This window comes from Passer domesticus, chromosome 1, assembly GCF_036417665.1.
Source record: "Passer domesticus isolate bPasDom1 chromosome 1, bPasDom1.hap1, whole genome shotgun sequence".
NCBI lineage: Eukaryota > Metazoa > Chordata > Aves > Passeriformes > Passeridae > Passer > Passer domesticus.
Genome location: NC_087474.1, coordinates 47,885,038 through 47,903,965, shown reverse-complemented (window position 1 = coordinate 47,903,965; position 18,928 = coordinate 47,885,038). Strand labels below are relative to the sequence as shown.

The following is an 18,928-nucleotide window of genomic DNA, read 5'->3' as shown; positions in this document are numbered from 1 at the left end:
ACAGCCTGCTCTATCAGTTTGTGTGGGACAAACTCTTCACTTGAAAAATATGCAGAAGGAATTTTCTCTAAAATAAAAGCAAGCCAAAAACCCCAAACCCAGATTTGGAGTAGATATCAGCAATAGAAGATGGAAATGTAGACTTAAATAGTTGTATTGAAAACCAGACTTAGAAGATGTAAGTAGCCATTGTGCGTACACAAATGCTGTGATTTGGGTCCATTTTAGGGGTTTACCTTTGGGACTCATGTAAGAAGGCTCAATTATTGATGCAGGATGACCCCGAGCCAGGGAATAACATGCAGTGACTCCAATGATTTCAGAAGGCTGAACAATTTCTTTATTAAACTATATTATATTACATTACATACTACACTAATACTATATTATTCTATACTAAAGAAAAACCCATGACTCCTTACAGACAGTCACGACACAACTTTGACCTAATTAGTCAATCAGTCAAAACAACCATCACCAGAGCCCAATTAACAAATCACTTTTGATATCACAATCTCCATAACACATTCCACATGTGCCAAACAACAGGAGCAGCAAATAGAGATAAGAATTGTTTTCTCTTCTTTCTCTGTGCTTTCTCACTGCCTTCCCCAGGAGAAATCCTGGGAAGGTTGTGCTTGCTGGTCTCTGTGAAGAGAGCTGCATCCATACACAATGTCCTGGCTTCTCTTGAAAAAGGTGAGCTGAGACAAGACAGGATGAGTCTAGACCTACCAGTTTTATTAGGTAAATCAATCCTGACCTCTTCAACTTGAAAATGTAGTGATCATTTGACTGTTAATATTTGTGCAATTTTTTTGGTGATAATGTCTTCTTTTCTCTTCAGCCACAGAGAAAAGCAAGCCCTTTGTTAGAGAAGTTTTTCACTTTTTTTCCCTTCTTTTCTCTCCTCTGCTTAGCAAATAAAGTGGAGACTGTAGATGGTATTTGTTTCAGATGTGTGCTTTTCAAATGATGATACATGGTTTAATTTTTCTATTATGCAGCCTCATGGAATCCTGAAGAAATTACTCATGGTAGGGAAGTGCAGGCTAATAAAGGCTTGCAGGACCAGCGGCTGCCTCTGTTCTTTAGTCTGAAGTGTTGTCATTACATTGTGGGTTACTGATAATTGGTCTGCAGTAAAAGTATTTTTATTTTGCCTTTAATGTATCAAACTTTTATACAAGACCTATTGCTGTGCTTTTCTCTCCTAATGCATGGGAGTCCAGAACATTAAGTCATGCTGTATTAAATGCTCTAACCAAGCAAATCTGCATTCTGATGGTGTTGCAAAATAAGCAATTAAGCTTTGCTGCTGGGCCCAAGCAGGCAGTTCAATTCAAGCTTAGCAGGTTTTGTGGTTTTCTGGAATCAAGGCCTCCCTGTGAATGTTCTGGAGCAAGTTCCCCTCCTCTACCTGCTGAACTAACTATCTGATATTATTTATTAACCATTCTCAGCAACTTTCTTGGTCTTTGGCGTGTATAGTATATCTACACATCCTGTCTCTCTCAGGCAGTCACACAATGTGTCTCTCAAGTGGAAATAAGATGTTTCTCCTAAGTGGAAACCTCTCTGCTCCCTGTTCAATGAGGAGAAAGGACAGCTGGCTTAAAATATGAGTATTAAAATGTACTTTCTCTGTCTTAGTGCTGTCTTTAAAGACAATGAAGAAAGATACAATCATATGGTTTCTAAAGAGAGGAAAAGCTGAAACTGCCAGTGGGCAAATTATGTCAAAGTGGCAGTCTGGAAGGCAAAAAGACTGATTTTTTGGGGGGGCATAGTAATATTAGCTATTACAGCAGCAATAAGATTTTTATTTTTTTTCATTAGGTAATCTTAGTCTGAAATTCATGCCCTAAGTCAGATGTAGCTAGCTGCAGATTTACAGCTTCAACACAGATCATAATAATGAGAATGTAGCTATACTGTTCTTTGTTTATTTGTAGTTTTAAGGGATAAAATACTGCAGGCAACAACAAGTTCAGAGGTCTTGGATTTGGATGACTTAGTGGTTGGTTTGGGGTTTTTTAAGTGGATAATCTTTGGCCTATGTTTCCCTTACATATTGGTACAGTGGTACTGTAACTAACAGATATATGGAACAATTATTGAAATGTCCTATAGATAAAACAGAATAATTTCACAGACCCTGGAAAGCAGTAATTGTTTATGCAGACAAATTGCCAGCTAAGAATTTCTTATGAGTATTTTCAATTTTTAATGTCATGTAAATTATTCCTACACTAACATAAACAGGAAAGCAGGCTATGATTTTCAGAGCCTTTTGAGTAACGTTTGTTCGCATTTCTTTCATTCATTCTGCATTTTTATTGTACCACCCAATAACGCCTTCCCTCTCTTTCCCACCCTGTTCATCCATTAAGGCTCAGATAATGACCTCACTGCATTTCTGCAAAATACACTTATCGCTGGGATTCATTATTCTGTCATGACAAGGCTATTTTTAGCCCAGACTCCAGCTGGCAACTGAGAAGAAATATAGGAGGGGAAATTGCCTCAGGTGCTATTAGTGTTATCTAGTTGCCTGTAGTGTCTACAGTTTAATGTGAAGTGTCCTGGAGTGCATGGCTCCAAAATTAATTTTTTTTTCTTATTTCTTTAGCCTAAGAAGAAACATTCCAGTCTGTGGAGGGAAAAAAAAAATTAGATAAAATATTAGATAAAATTGAAATGTATACATGGCTTTGAGGGGGACTATTTCAAAGCTGATAAGCAAGGGCAGGTAGAAAAATATATAGCAACCAGAGTTATGATGAGATTTGTTCCTTTTGCATCATTTGCTTTACACCTTGGCTGTGCTGGGCAGAAGCTCACCTCAAGTTGGCATGTCCAGAAGGCTGGGGATATTAATCTAGAAACTTGTGCCTTGGGAGTGACGGATAAATAACATATTGTTGCTTTTGCACAGCAGAAAAGGTTGAGAGTTTTGAGGATTTACCAGAAAAAAAAAAAAAAAGGCTTCTGGAGGTTTTCCTGCTGGTTTCACTGAGTTGCTGATAATTTTAATGTACTGTCCTATCTGTGGGACAGAATTTGGAGAAGTTTTCCAACTCCCCTGTCTCTATAGATTTAATTTCAAATGGGCTCATTGCATGTACTGGTTCCCCAACAAAAGATTTCAAGAGGTACTAACTCTTGGAGTAGAAAAAAAGAGTGAAACTTGCTGTTCTATGCCTGGCAGCCTTGCCTTGGGGAATGGCAGCTTAAGGCAACAGTCCACCTCACAGTGCACAGATTTATGCATCAAAATTTACCTGTTTCAATGGAGAAGTTAAATGAGTGTGAAACATTGAGCTATACTGGAGAGATCTCCCTTGGGTTTAAGCAAATATTTTGGACTATGGGCTGTCTTTCATTGCTCCAGCATCTAACCTGGCTTAGCATAGTCCAGGACTCCTTCTCCTGTGGGAACAGACTTGTATATTTAAGGTTTTTATTCTGATTCCATAAATTGTTAAGATTGATAAAACTGATTTTGAGACAAATTCAAAATCTTCATTAGAAGAAGTACCTCATTTTCCACCCGTTAATCTATGGTGCATAGTGTCTCTGTAAAATACCTATGAAAAATCATTATTTTACTACAGTCCAAACACTGTTTATGAAAGCATGCTTTAAGTATATGTGTTGGAAAACTTTCTAGTAAGACTGTGCATATCAAAAATAATTCCTCTTAGTCTGACTAGAGCTTGAGGTGTAACAACTCCACCCTGATCTTCCTTAGAAACTAGACTGTGCTGGTGAGAGGTCCTCTTGAAAACCCATAAAACTACAGTAAGTCTTCATGGAATTTAGCTGTTCACCTCTAGATCTTTTTATTTAGCACAAACAGCTATGGTGCCTCTATGATGCACGTGACTAACTCAATAGATGCAGCTACAACCTGTGATGGGAGTTACATGCCTCTGGGAACTTTGTGCTAGCATGAAATGATTTCAAGGCTTGCTGTTTAATAAAGGAGAAAGATAAGCTCTTACAAAATGCAACTTTATGCTGCTGAGAGGCATGGCACCCAAGAAATTAAAAAGTGTAGCTACGGGGGGAGAAGGGAGGAGAAGGGAACAGCAAATTATTTCTGAAAACTGGGATGGCAATAGGGTCCATTTTTAATGGCCATTGCCAACATTTCTACGTTTAGCTGAGTTAAACAGAGCTCCATGCTTGGCCTCAGGCATCATTACTTCCAAATGATTCTAAAATGACTGTAATATTCTCCATTATATCCTTAATTAAGCATCACAGGACAAAGAAGCTTTGCAAACAAAGAACGTGTCTGTGTGAATTGTTTTGAGGAGGGAATTGTTGTGCATGGCATCTCTTCATGGTTCTGGTAAAGCACGATGGAAAAAAACCCTTTCTTTAATTTTGTAATATGTTTAATCAAATTATGTGTTGTGAACCTGTGACTGGATAATGGCTTTACAGTGACTGTTTAATTCTAAGGCGATAATGAAAATAGGTTTAAGGAGATAAATATAAAGCAACTACTGTATGTGTAAATCTATTATCTTTGTTCCAGGAATACTAAATAATTGGATTTAAACAATAGACAGTAAAGTACTGGTGAAACAACAACCCTTTTCTGCCTTTTAAAGCTACAAGAAATCTCATTTAGCAGCAGTTGAAGTGGGGGACAAATGATTTTTAAACTTTAGAACATTTAAGAATCACAAGATATTAACTCAGTAAAGAAAACATGAATTAATGTGATGAATAGAAATATCCTGACTGTCTTGGAAAATAATCCTTTTCTTTCAGGCACTTGGAAACTAGCATATTCAATTAACAGAAAATTCCAATTAAATTAAGCTAAAAATATGTTGGTTTCCAAGCAGCTGAAATGCCACCGTATTCTCTGTGCCCTTAAAAAGCTCTCTTCTAAAGGACAGTGGCTGCACTTCTGCATCCATGTTCCTTTGGGTGGTGTCTTTGGCAGTAACACCTAGAGATGCCAGCTGAGTTGATTCCTTGGTATCAGGCAAGAGGTTCATGCCTGAAATGTGAGGCACCCTGTGCTGAAGAACTCATGGAATTATGGCACTGCAGAGGCAAAGGACTGAGAAGCATATTGGAATGTATGAGAAAGTATAAAGGCAAAGAGGAAATAACAGCACTTCCTGAACTTGGAATGGGTGAAACCTCTCTGAAAATGGGAAAACATCTCACTTTGCAGCTGTGATCGTGGGGCTCAAAAGACCCCTGACATGGGATATTTCTGGAGTGACTCAAGAGCTAGCCAAACAGAGGCAGCTAAAAACCAGTGGAAATTCAGCAAACCCCACAAAAACTTCATTTAGAGTTCAAATATTTTCAGAGACTTAAATAGGAGGGAATAAAACACCAGCACATTGCTTCAGGGATTAAATGCTAGTCATTAAAGAAAAAATTCAGTGACCTTTTTGCTAATTCAGAGTAGATTTCTGTTATTAAAAAATGTTTCAACCACCCCCTGTAGTTGCAGCTAATATACAGTTACATTTAGCTAGTAAATTTCTACAAAATAAGTGGAATTACTGATGAAAACCCAACATTTCCAAGTGGTTTTTTTTTTTTTTTTTCTCAAGGAGGATTAGAGCTTCTTGACACTATTTCTCTGGTTTAAAGCAGGTGAGTGGAGCTATCTGAAGACTGTGTGCATGTAAACACTTGAGGTGAAGCTCTGTGTGGCCCTGGGGAGCAGCTGCTGAGATGGTTGTGGTGCAGGGCATCTGAATTCATCCCAGGCTGCAGAACAAAGTCCAGGCTCTTCTAAGACCTTGTATGGAAGGAAAAACAAGGCAGTTTAATTAATGAAAACTGTAGAACAGTTTAAGCTATATCTATGTATTCCCAGCCTGGTTGCAGATACTGAGATGAAATTAATAATATAAGATCAATTTTCACTGACTATATCTTCCTGTTTTGATCCAAGAATTAAGTTAGAAATGGCTGCAGCTCACTGATGGTTTCATAGTTAATTTTTGCATGGTTTTCTAATTAGAAACTTTTTTTTTCTGAAACTCCTTTATACTTGCACTACCTTTAATAAACATAGGGATGTCTCAAAAATATAGATTCCTACATATTGAGTGAAACTTGATGCTAAGAAAAAAGAAAAGGTCTCATTGATGCCTAATAAAAGGGAAACAAAACCTAAACCATTATTCCTGCCACATATAAGTGAAGCCTGACTCTGTGTGAATATATAACATTACATATTGAAGCATAATCCTTAGCTGAGAGATGTAGGAGCAATCTGGGGAACAACACAGGGCTTACAGGACATGGAGGAGGGACAGCAGGAATGAATAACCATGGAGCAGGAGGCATGGCAGACAGGCTTCGACTCTTAAGGTAAGCATGGAGCAGCACCTCACATGTATGGCACAAACCTGCAAGAGAACGAGCATACTTAATTCTGAGGTGTGTGGAATAGCTTTTCCTGCATCACATTTCTAGTGCTAGCAGCTGGTTTCTTTGTGGCAAAGGAGGTCTTTCACAGTGCAATGATCTGCAGTTTGTATTATGTTGGTTGCCTCTGACTGGACTTTTGCGTCATGTGTTGTTTTTTCTGTCTCAGAACAGATCAAAATATCGCCAACTGTTGGTGAGCTTGTCCTAAAATGAGCTTCCTGTGGTGCCTGCTTAAATGCATCCCAATTGAGTTTTCTCCAGAGTTTGCTTAAAATTATTAGCAAGCAGGTTTCAAGAATTAATATATTTTCTGGCATCACTAAGAAAAATGAATGCAGCTTGACTAAACTGCCTGTCTTACTTCAGTGACTGCTCTGTGCATACATATTTTTTTTCCAAATATTCAGGGTGCATAATGTAGCTATTGTGGTTGTTTAATTTCATCCCCTAGCAGTTTGTACAGCATGGTAATATTTCAGGAAACCAGTAACTCACATCACAAAGAATAAACATAATTTTTTTTCTCCTCCATTTATAATTTTCCTCCAGCTGATTGAAAATATTCTGTATGTGAATCTCCCTGGTTCTTCCTCATTGCAGCAAACATCAAATGGGCAAATAATTGTCTGCTTTTCTTTCCTGGTATTTCTAGCATTTCCTTTCTTTCCTCTGTTCTGAATGATATCTTGAGGTGTTATAATGGAACTTTTAATATTAAATCATTTATTTGAAAAATCCACAACAACATATATTGATTTTGGAATATATTCAGACCATTATATTTGAGGGCAGGCTAGGATTGAAGGGTCAGAGTGAAGCAAAAGTCATGCTACAGACAGATCTGTTAATTTAAATTATTTCCAGTAGACTTCAGTGTAGTTTAGAAGTTTTCTCCCCTTCTCCCCTAATGTGCTTTTTATTTATTCATTTATATATTTAATCTCACAATTTCTTTTCAAATTTTCCTGAATTGAATTGCTGATGCAGCATTTATTGAAGGGGTGGGGCTTTTTTGCTTTGGGGTTGTAGGTTTTTTGTTTTATTTAATTAGGGTTATAATATTTAAATTTTAATACCAAAAATAAAATTTTAAAAAGAAAGAAAATACATATCCTCATAATATGAAATTTTGAAAATTTTAGTGATAAGTAAGGTGACATTGTTGTATGTGACTGTGGGATGAGGAGAACTGTCATATCAGTGCCTAATGTACTGAATAATGGGCCTTCTGCATAAAGTGCATTTGCTTTGTTCCTATAGTGACAGATGCAAGGAATTAATTGCTCTTAGCAAGAAATGTTCATTGAAGATAAGGCCTGAAATGAACACTGACACACAACTGTGAAACGCCCTGAAACTGTTTCATGGTGACAAATTACTGCTGAGGTATATAGACCCTTCCACAAAAGTGACACCTATTGAATTTATTAGACAGATTATACAGAGAAGACTGAATCATTTTTTTGTCCTGTTTGTAGAGCTGACATTTACCAGCTTCTTCTAATGAATTGGATATAGGCTACTGAAAACAAAAGTCAGATGGTTATGAAATCTCTTACACTGACTGCCATGGATCATGCAGCCAACAATAGTGTTTGTGCAGTAGCATTTTTTTCTGAGGAGGTGGACAGACCCAGAGTTTCAGGCTTAGGCAGTTCTTCTTTTCCTGAGGAATTGTTGCAATCAGAGCTGTGAAGCCCCACTGAGCAAAATGAGGCATGCAAACCGTTTGTACATTGCATGAGCTAAGGCTGGATGTGACGACCAGCTTGCAGCAAAGGAGGAACATGAAGGGTTGAAAGTCATGCAGCGGAGCTAGTGTTAAAAATCAAATTTCCCAAGTGAAGGAGCCAGTGCAGTCAGTGAAGTGTAAGCAAGCATTTCAAAGTCAGCTTTTTGTAGAGGAATATATGCTGCAGTAAATTTATTTTGTGGATGTTTATATTTGGCGACTTTTGTTAAAATACTGTATTTGGTCACCAGTTAACTTGAATGTGGGCTAATCTTAAATTTTGTCTCTTCTTTACATGTAGCCTGAGAAGATTTTACATGGCATTTCTTATCAGTGTTTTGCAAAATAATTTAATATCATGATCTCCAATTTACACAGAATGAAGAAGAGATGCAGGGAAGTGACTGAGTTAGTAATTGCCCTCATTCCCAACCAGTTGACAGAATCAGCAACCAAAGCAAATCTGTTGATCACAGCCCCGTGTTGCTTTCTACAGTCCAGTTTATATAGTTACAGGTCATTTTAGTTCCTTAATTTTGTTATTTTGAGGTTTCAGTCCAACTTGCTATAGCATGGGGAACAAAGGTTTTATCTCCTCTACCAACAGGTCACCAGTCACTCAAGAATCCAGGAGTGTGGCAGTCCATGGGGCTCAACATGCAAAGTTCACTGAGTTAGTTTAATCCTGTAGTTAAAATGCAAATGAGCAAGCTTGTAATTAAAGGCTCCTTTATAATTTGCAAAAGCAGAACCGTAAAGAATTTTGCTGTTGTGCCTCCATCTAAATTATTATCAATGATCTCTTAAGAGCTGAACAGAGAAGTAATCCTTCCTCAAGGTATTCTGAAGGAGAGAAGAATAAAGTATTCTTCAGCAGCTTAGGCTCAAGCATCCATGAGACAACTTCTCAAAAATAGGTTATGTTCCTGACCACCTACTATAAGTGAGCATCCCATGACATGGCTCCTTGTAGTTGTTTCAGAAGGGTTAAATCAACCCTTGCCCAGAATTTTGTATAAACCCAATGCACTGCTTTGATCCTGCTCTGCTCCCTGGTTTGCTGGATGCCGATACACTGCTGACTTTGCCCTAACACCACAGGTGAAGACACAGTGAAAAAAATAACATTACAAAGAAGTATAACCCAGCACTTTCTTTCCTTTTACCCACTACAGAGCTACCTCTGGAAATAAATAATGTGCTGATTTTAGTTCAGCTTTCAAGCATGGAAAGTTTTACCTCACTTTCAGACTTCCTAATGAGTTCTCCACAAGTGTGTAAATGGAGCAAATATATCTGAGCAGCAGATCCCAGCTCTGTTTGGCCTGATAGATGTTGAAAACAATCCAAGGCTATTACATTTCCGTAGTGAAATGTTAAAATATATTCTCCGTTGTGTTAGCCAAAAAAAAACAAAAAAACCCAAAAAACAAACAACCTCTCATGCTTGTTTTATTTCCTTCAATCCTCCCTTCTCCAATATCTGGGCTCAGCTAGATATTTGACTCTCTTCCAATCTGTTCCTTCTTTTTGCCTCCTCTAAAATATCACCTGCATCAGGGAGTGGCAGAAATCTTTCTCTACACAGCTTTAAAGCTTTCTGAACCCCAGACCTCTGTCTCAGAGGAGCTATGGGGATGCTCTAGCCAGTGAATTCTGCACCATTGCACTTGAGCAAGATTGTGCATATACAGTGTGATGTGAAAAAGGAAATTTCAGCCTAGCAATGACAGCTCATAAATGCTTTGGATCTTGAGAAAGATTGTTTTGATATTCTGCTATATGTGTAATTTTAGTATTTTTTTTTCTCCCCAGTGATTTAAATTAATTTGAATCAAATCATTAGGCCCCAGACTGGTACTGAACATAATGACTCATCCCTAAATTAATATTGTCTATCCTGAAAAACTCCTGTCTAAATGACTGCAAGATTCATGTTCCTCACAAAGTCAGCTACATTCAAACGAGTTCTGCAACAGCTCATTAGATAATGGTGTAATTTATATGTCTGGGTCAGCAAGTGTTTTTATGCTTTGACTTGAAACAGACAAAGTGCAAGTAACTAAACAGGTGTCCTGTAAATTTTTTATATTTCTCTGAGTTGGGAAAAACAGGGGTAAAAAAAAGCACTTGAATCAGGACAAAAATGCAGTGTACAGAACTGCAGGTATTTCCAGTTTCAGCCTCATTTCTTCCTTGTGCAGAGAGGCATTATAAAATAAACCTGCTTGCCTTTCAGCAAATTCTGTCTTAAATGATGTGCTTGACACTAACACTTGAAAGGTTCAATGCTAAAGGGATCTGTTAGTATGAAGAATAAATGTACATAATTAGTCTGAGTTCAGTGGTAGGTGAAACCTCTGTACAAGGGAAGTCAGTCATTCCAGATGCTTGCTGTATGTTGGACCTCCTGCCTCCCTGCATCTCTGTGACAAGTGCTGTATTTCAATCACTGGAGGAGAGACTGGCAACAGCACAGCAAGAGCCTCCTACAAATGCTTTTCTGTGGCTGTAGCCCACATGTTAAATGGTCTGCAAGCTATGCACAAGGCAATTTATCTTCTGATGGACTTAAATAGCAGAGCCTTCATGAAACAAAAGGAGAATTGTTATTAAATTTTTATTAACTGAGCACCAAACCTTTTTGGTGTTTGTTTTTTAACTGATTATCAGATTTAGGTAGTGACTATTTTTATGTATTACCCAGCCTGCCAGTAAATGAGCTTCTGTCTTGCACACCTATGTTGACAAGGTATGGCATTTCAGATTTAAGTAATCTTGGCCTCCTTAGGGGAAGAACCTGTCAGTTGTTCCCTGTAATGAATGATGGCTTTATGGTATGAGGCACTGCCTGTAGTATTGGTGGCAAGGAAAGCACAGCTGTCCTAGATTGTATAGTGCTGGTTTCTGGTTATGGTAGCTGCAGTAATGAATGAATAAATGATATGAGTTGACAACTGCTCTAGTTTATAAAACATAACACTATTTTTGCTTAATTTCTGTGTTACTATGAACAGAAAAAACTTCCTATCTTCCTCCCACAAATAAGAGAGACGTGGTGATAGAAAACAAAATAATTATTTTCTTCTCTTTTCCCTTTACTGGCACAAGGTGATTATCTAGCTGTTGAATCCTTTAGCATGATTCTACTTCAAAGCAATCTTGCAGTGAATTTATGTGACTGACCTTGCTGCTGCCAGTTACTTTTGTAACCAGAATACGAGGGATGCAGCACATTTATTTCATTGTGTTGTTGGGCTCGGAGGAAGTGAAGGAATAATGCTAAAAATGAGTGACCAAGCTGACAAAAATGACATTTGAGACTGCAGTTTGGAGGGGCTCAGAATAATTCAAGTATAATGGGTGTGAATCATACTCATATCAGCAGATTTGATATCTGGAAGCCAGTTTACTGAAACTCTTTATCAAGTTGTGTCTCTGTAGCTTCTTGGTTGCTGGTGATTGCTCAGTCCCCAGGGTGTCTGGGGATGGGCTTACAGGCTGCTTTTCATCTGCCTGCTCTGCTCCAACTGCTCACCATTAGTCATCCCATCTTGCTGCCATCCTTTTCAAGGATTTGAAACATAGGCATTTCTTACCCTACCAAAGTAAAATCCTGGGGCTACTAGTAAAGTAATTTTTATAATAGATGGAATCTGTAAGGATTCCAAATACTTCAAAATTTTTCAAAGTAGTTTTTACACTTTTTGTTCTACTTTTTGCTAAGGTTCCTCTGTTTCCTCCTTGTGTATGGTCTTGTGTTTATGTTTTGGTTTTTTTGTTGGTTTGGATTTTTTTTGGTTTTTTGTTTTTTGTTTTTTTTTGTTTTTTTTTCCCAGAACAAATGCATTATAGAACTGAAAATCATCAGGAAAGAAATTAAAAGAACATTTTTCATTATGCAGTAAGAAGTTTTTTTGTGTATTAGGTCTAGAAAGTGAAGAATGACTTTTTGGTTTGTTCTTTTTGTTTTGTTTTTAACAGGAACTTCTAAACTATATGTGGTTGGACAAATTGTTGGGTATTTCACAAAGTCAATGACTAAATTCCTAAACAGAGCACTGAACAAATTAATTAGTGAAATATTTAAATTTGATTCTATAAAAGCTGTTGTTAAATCGTGTAATTTTCTCCTTTGGCAGATTTTCAAAGTTTTCAAAATATCGATTGTTCTGTAATTTTAGTCCCCACAGCTGTGGCATAGAGTTAATTTCCTTACTAGAGAAACCAATCTGCATAATCAAGATCTGAAACAATGGTATGTTTTCTGCTTTTCCTGCTGAGTGTTTGCCTAAAGTAATTCTTGTCCTATCATAAACTACTTTCAGGACTATAGAGCATAATATGTAACATAGAAGTTTCACATAAAAATAATGCAGTGAATAATTTAATGTTCCTGCAAACTGATTTTATGCATAAAGGTATGTACTTCTAGTGCCACTGGAAGAATAGTTTCTTGCCTTCCCACTTCCTGGAGCACTGTTCTTTACATGTACACTCCTCTTCTGCTTGAAAACCCATGCACCCTTCATTTCCCACAGATGGCCCAAAGAAGACTCCCATTTTCCCAGAGGTGTGGAAAGAATTATATTTATCCAGATGCCCACCTAAAATCTCTCTTAGAATGTGTCAAAACAATGACAGTTGGAGAGCTGACAGGTGCATGCAGCAGTGAGCCTCTGAGAGGTCTCAAACATTTCAGCTGATGAAAGCAAAGTAGTAACCGGGCAAGAAAAAGCAGGGACCACAAAAGAACTTGGATAATAAATATTCCTCCGCAGGTGAGCTGTTGTGCAGCATCAGTGGGGACTAGAAAGATACAAAGGGTGGAAAAATAAGAATTTCTGCAATATTGTTGACTGCTGGGCAGTCTCTTGCAACATAGGTCCTGGCTTCTCAGGCTTAAATCGATGGGTTTTGGTGACTTACACATTTCATGCAGAACGTGTCATTCTGTTGCAGGGACCCAATCAGCTCCACCCAAGGAGATCAGCAGTTCAGTGTTGCTTCCTTCCAGGGTAAAGCGAGAGGATACTGTGCAGGTACACCATTTGTCTGCCACTTTCCTGGTGATCAAAACTGAGATCTGTGCCTGTGAGAGGCCTTAAATTTAAGAATATTTTAAGTCGTCTCCTATGCCTTAAAAAACAGACAACTAAGCTTCCTCTGGTCTATATGTGTGTCTAGTGTCCCATACCCAATGATATTTGCAAAGGAATTACTCAGCCACGTCCTCAAACAACACTTTGAACAGCTCTTCTGTTCTGTCTTTAAATACCAGAGAGCATTGCAAGCTGTGATAAGCCATGTGGCTGATCTGCATTTTAGTTCCTCAACAAGCTACAGCAGTCAAACCACTGTCTTAAGTAGAGTTTGCTCCTCTAGACCACAGCTTTGAATTCACACCACATGTGGAAAGCTAAATCTCCAAAGCAGAAGAGGACCAAAGCACTGGTACTTAGAAGAAAAAGTCATGGACTCTTTCAATGAGAAGAAAAAAAAAAACTTGAAAAATAATAGTAATCTCTGCTCATGAAATATGGGTTGGAGGAGCTTGCACACTGGTTACTGGAGCACAGGGTGCATGAAAACTGAATGGGAGCTCACACTGGTCTTTCAGAGCCCAGTGCTTTACTCTTCCACATGCCAACAGCTTCCACTTTGGAGAGCAGAAGTTATTTTGGGTTTAGGAAGTGCTCAGCTTAACATTAAAACATGCATTCATAATCCTGGACCCTTTACAGAATAGGTCTATCTTTCCTACTGCACAGCTGGGGAAACTGAGTATATCTTTTCTCCCCTACAGCTGGGGAAACTGAGTCACAGAGAATAAGTCCTATTTAAGGACTGACAGTGAGTCTGTGACAGAATCAAGAGTAGCATTCAGTTACTTCTTTATAATGATCTAGGGTCTATAGCACCCTACAGGTGATGAGGAGCAGCTGAGTGAGCTGGGATTGTTTATCCTGGAGAAAAGGAAGCTGAAGTGGGACCTTATTGATGTCTACAGCTTCCTAGCAGGAGGTTGTAGTGAGGTGGGGGCTGATCTCCAAAGTAAGAAGTGACAGGGTGAGAGAAAATTGCCTCAAGTTGTTTCAGGGAAGGTTTAGATTAGATATTAGGAAAATTTTCCACAGTGAAAGAGTATTCAGGCATTGGAACAAGCTGCTCAGGGAAGTAGTGAAATCCCTGGAAGTGTTCAAAAAGTATGTGAATGCAGCACCTGGGAATACCGTTTAGTGGTGAATATGATGCTGCTGGGTCAATGGTTGGACTCAATGACCTTGGAGGTCTTTTCCAACCTTCATGATTCTTTACACTGGATTATTGCTTCTTCCCAAAATGCATCAGGTTGAGTCATGCTGACACCACAGCCCTTTTCTTTGTTGTTAATTGTTAAATTATTTTAACTAGGGCATAGCTACATTTTAATTTAGATTTTTTTTTCACTGAGGTTGAGACATATTTAATTTAAGAAACCAAGCAAAACAGCCTTCTAACTATTGTTGCTTTTTTAAATAGTCATTAAATCCAAGGATCCCTTTTCAGGTTTTAATTGTTTGTGTTTCCCTTAGTTTAAATTCACTACTGAATGTTCTATTTACTTTTATCAAAGTTTAGGTTTTTGCTTCATGAAGGTATGAAGCTCTGCAACTTGCCTTTCAAGTTATTTTAATTGTCCTAACTAATTGAACTCTTTTGCACACAGAAATACCATTTAATTGGTTAATTTCTGTGAAGATTTTGGGAAAGTTTCTATGATAACTAAAATGCAGATAAAACAGTGTTAGTTAGAGATGATAAAAGTCAAAGTCTGTTTCTTCTTTCCAAGCTTAGTGTGATTGGAGCATTACTCATTAATTTCAGATTTCTGATGAATTTAAACATTGAGTGTCAAGATTTTATCTGTGTCTCCTGCTGCTCTCTGCTGTCTCACTTCTTAAGCAACAAGGATCAGGTAGTGCCACTATTTTCAGGGACAAAATGTGTTTCACTCAGTGAGACACCTTAGCTGTTCTTGTGAACAAACAAGCAAACTAATGTAGCTAAAGTACTTGTGAATCACTTTACCTTCCAGGAGAACATTCTCTATCCTGCTTACAATATTTTTTTCAAGGCTGTGATTCTGAATGGTTTTTCAAGGCTCTTTAATCACTGTTTTGTGATTATATAGACTGTACCTGTCATTCACAGAAAACTCTAAATTTGCTTGTCTCTTAGCATCTCCTGAGAGACCAGGAAATCTTCTGGAGGCTTTTCTCTTCATGGAAAAGAGAGGAAATTCCATTTTGTTGGAAGAGCACTGCTGTCTACACATTTTTTGTAAGAAATGCCATTTGATGAGTTCAGGTCAGGATTCCTGTCTCCTGTGTCAACCCTCTGACACAGGCACTGAGTCACATGACACTGTCTTTACCTCATCCTCAGAAAACTATGCCTTCACCAAATGTCTGTATATCTCCTGGTCTTTAGGTGTGGTGTCTCAGTTTGCGTGTGCAGGAGGGAAGGTGAATGATCTATACAGGCATATTGCATTAATGGGTGGATTTTTTTGAAGCCTCTGTGTGTGTGAGAATGTAAGACTTTGAGGATGGGGGTGACCCCTGCTGATGTCACTGAGAAGTTTTGACATTGGAAAAGGGCATGAGGAAAAGAGGTGATCAGTGGTGGGACCCCTTGAGTCAACCACAAAAACTGAGCTTAGCTGTGATTCTTAAGCTGATATCCATGAGTTTTAGATGCTAAACAGATTTGCTGCTGCACAGGGCTGATTTAAATGAAGAGTATGACAAAACTTTAGAGGTATACTGAAGCTTGACACTGAGCATTGCTTCTTGGATTTTTTTGGAAATGAGGGGCTCCAGACACCACCAGTGATTTTGCACATCTAAGAATGAGAGTGCACCTGAGTTGCACATCTACCCTGTCAGCCCTGCAGCAGGCTTCTGTCTTTGAACATAACCTCAGAAGCTATGAAGGATCTTGGGCTACAGAAATGGGTACAAAAACCTGTTGAATGAGCATTATATTTGATTGTGGTGCCATGTTCAGACCCCAAACATGAGTCCCTGCCTGCAGTTTCACAGCTCAGGAGCTCGTTCTTGTAAAACTTTGTGCCCCTGGACTCATCAAGTCACAGAACCTCCCTCTCCAGCTCCTCCTGGCCCTGCCCACGCTGGCCATCCATGGCACCAGGAGGAGGCAGCCTGTGAGGGAGATGCCAAGCAGCATGAGCCCTGCTTTCACTTCCTACTCACTCCCTCTTCCAGGCACAGCACTGCTGGTCAGGGTCCACCACTCCCTAAGATGAGCATGGGACATGCCAGGGTGTTCTCTCCAGCATCATCCAGGTAGTTTTCAACACTAGGTTCTTTCTTTTTCCTAATTAGCTCTTTAATTGCTATTTTTGCCAAGCCTTTTTTTTTTTTTTTTTTTTTGTCCCATGAGGGCTTAGGGCTTGGTTAGGCGGGATTAAGACCCTTGAAGGGACACGGTAAAGGTTCTCTGCAGTTTGCCAGCATAAAGCTTTTCATCTCACTAAAATCCACAGGTATGCTTTCTGTGAGAGAATGAATTTTCCTTCTTTTTTCCCTTCTCTACCTCTGACAAAGGAAGCACTACTCCTGCTTTTCAGTGCCCCTGTAGGATTTTTTTCCTTATCCATAACATTCCCCCTACCTCCTTCCACATATCCCAGGGAGAATCAGACCACCGCTATACCACTGCAGCTTCGAGTCATGCTGCTTCCTTCATCCTCCACTGCCTGCCTGGCTGTGAAGGCATCCTAACAACTCCCACAGCCTCTGAGTGCAGCAGGATGGGCAGAGCTACTGGCAGAGCTTGCTTTCAGCTCTCGGAGCTGAAGCGGTTGACAGATGTTCGGAGGATTTCTTGTCTCTGGACCAGCACTTCATCTGTTCCAAGTTATTCAAAACACAAACAGTGGGTTGGCAGGAGTGAAATATGTTCAGAACCAGGATGTCAAAACAGAAATATATTTTTAAAAGACAAGTGTCAAAAAAAAAAAAAAAGGAAGGTGTTCATGCAGTTTATAGGAAGATGTACTGAAATAGTTGAGATTTTCTTCTTTTAACCCCTTGGGCTCCCATCTGACACGCTATTCCACTATGTCTATAGTGGTTTTCTTGCTTAAATGTTAACAAGGGCATTTTGGGTCCTGGGTCCCTCGTTTACTGATGGATGGATTTGCCACATTTACAAGGTGTTTGGACTACCAGTTAGCAACATAATTTGGGACTATCCTGTCAAGCGTACTGTTGTAAAATTGAAGTGAGATCCTGAAATGTGTTGAGTGGTACTGTTGAACAGAGTGGTGGAGGAGACATTTAGTAAGAAAGAAAATTATTCCGAAAAAATAGAGAGGAGCAGGGCAGAGATAGAGAGGAGAGCATGGCAGAAGTAAAAGATGGCTCGAATCTAGAGAAGAGAGGCATCTCTGCTTATTTCAATTCATAGTCTATATAGAAAGAAGAGTTTCAGGGTCCTGTAGCAGATGCAGCTTGCCTGCAGCCTCCTTTGGTTACATGTGCATAGTAAGGCATGGGTGGTAGCTGACAGCAAAGTGAATCAGCACCAGAGCCCTCTGAAAAGAGCTGTGCTGCTTTGGGTGAGTTTTAGTAATCAGGTGTTTGTAACTCCAGTCACAGATAGAAAAGAATTCCTCTGCAAAACCAGTTCTAATAAAATTTGAGAGAAAGGATAGGAAGCAAGTGTTTAAATAGGCAATGGAAACAAAGAAAAAGGTAAAATTATTTCAATTATGCTTTTTTCTTATTTAGTGTGGTGATTACCTCAGCAAAAGAGAGGAACAAAAAAATATAAAAAAACAACAGTCCAAGAATGTTGAAAGTTTTCATGTCCTATCAAAATGCATTTTGGCCAGCAAACGATCTGTCACTATTACAATAAGGATGTCATAGGATACGAGTATCATCCCATTATTGCTCTCCACTAATAAATCAGCAAAATTCTGCTTTGCTGTCTTTCCCCAGTTGTGGAAATAATTCTTTCTTCAGCTGTTGGTGCTGTTCACATGGGTCTCATCCACATAATTTTCTGTTCTCGTTGTAATCCTTGTCATCAGGACAGAGTCACGCAGTAATGTTACCCAATCTAATGATAATCTTTGACCTGCAAATTAATCTGTTGCTATGCTTTATTTTTGATGAGAACATTTTTGATGACAGTGGATGCTTGGTGTCTTATTGCTGTTCAGTGTCGTGACAATGTGCTCGGTAAGAACATTTTGGGATTTTTAGAAGCTTTCTGTTCTCATGGCAAATTGTACTGATGCTCTGGCATTCTCCGTTTTTGTTGAGATTTGATGTGAAACTGAAAGCTCCAAATGTACATACATGGTGGATTTATGAATTCTAGTTTTGAGATTGCAGAACTTTTATTACCTTTATAACAGTCTGGACTGTGACTTAGTGCCCATTCATTTTTCTTCCCAATAGATAGATGGCTGTGTGACTAGTTAAAAGTGAGAGGACTGCTTTTCTTTTTATATTTGTGCAATTCTGCTTGCTTCAGACCAGCTGAACCTGACTGATATTAATGCCAATAAAGAATTGAGCAAAATCTGCCTGCTTTCAGTAGATGTTTTACATATTTCTTCTATATCCTCTTTTTTTTTTTTTTTCACATTAATGTAAGCAGATTTTGTGAGTTCTTATTCATGAAGACAGCACATAGCCAGGGAAGGTACTGCATTTCTATCTGAAATGAAAATGATGATATTTACCCATGTTA

General features: G+C 38.7%; 1 long non-coding RNA gene across 3 annotated transcripts; it reads left to right on the top strand.

Annotated features, from left to right (window-relative positions):
- The first annotated feature begins 387 nt into the window (after nucleotides 1-387).
- Nucleotides 388-18,764, top strand: LOC135299689 (uncharacterized). 3 transcript variants are annotated; one of them, XR_010361650.1, is made up of 5 exons: nucleotides 388-699; nucleotides 5,595-5,637; nucleotides 13,118-13,197; nucleotides 15,377-16,706; nucleotides 16,854-18,764. It is a non-coding gene; the product is annotated as an uncharacterized LOC135299689 (long non-coding RNA). The 3 variants fall into 3 exon arrangements; XR_010361643.1 differs by adding an exon at nucleotides 12,697-12,936 and having other exon boundaries at nucleotides 15,377-18,764; XR_010361639.1 differs by having other exon boundaries at nucleotides 15,377-18,764.
- Nucleotides 18,765-18,928: the final 164 nt, after the last annotated feature.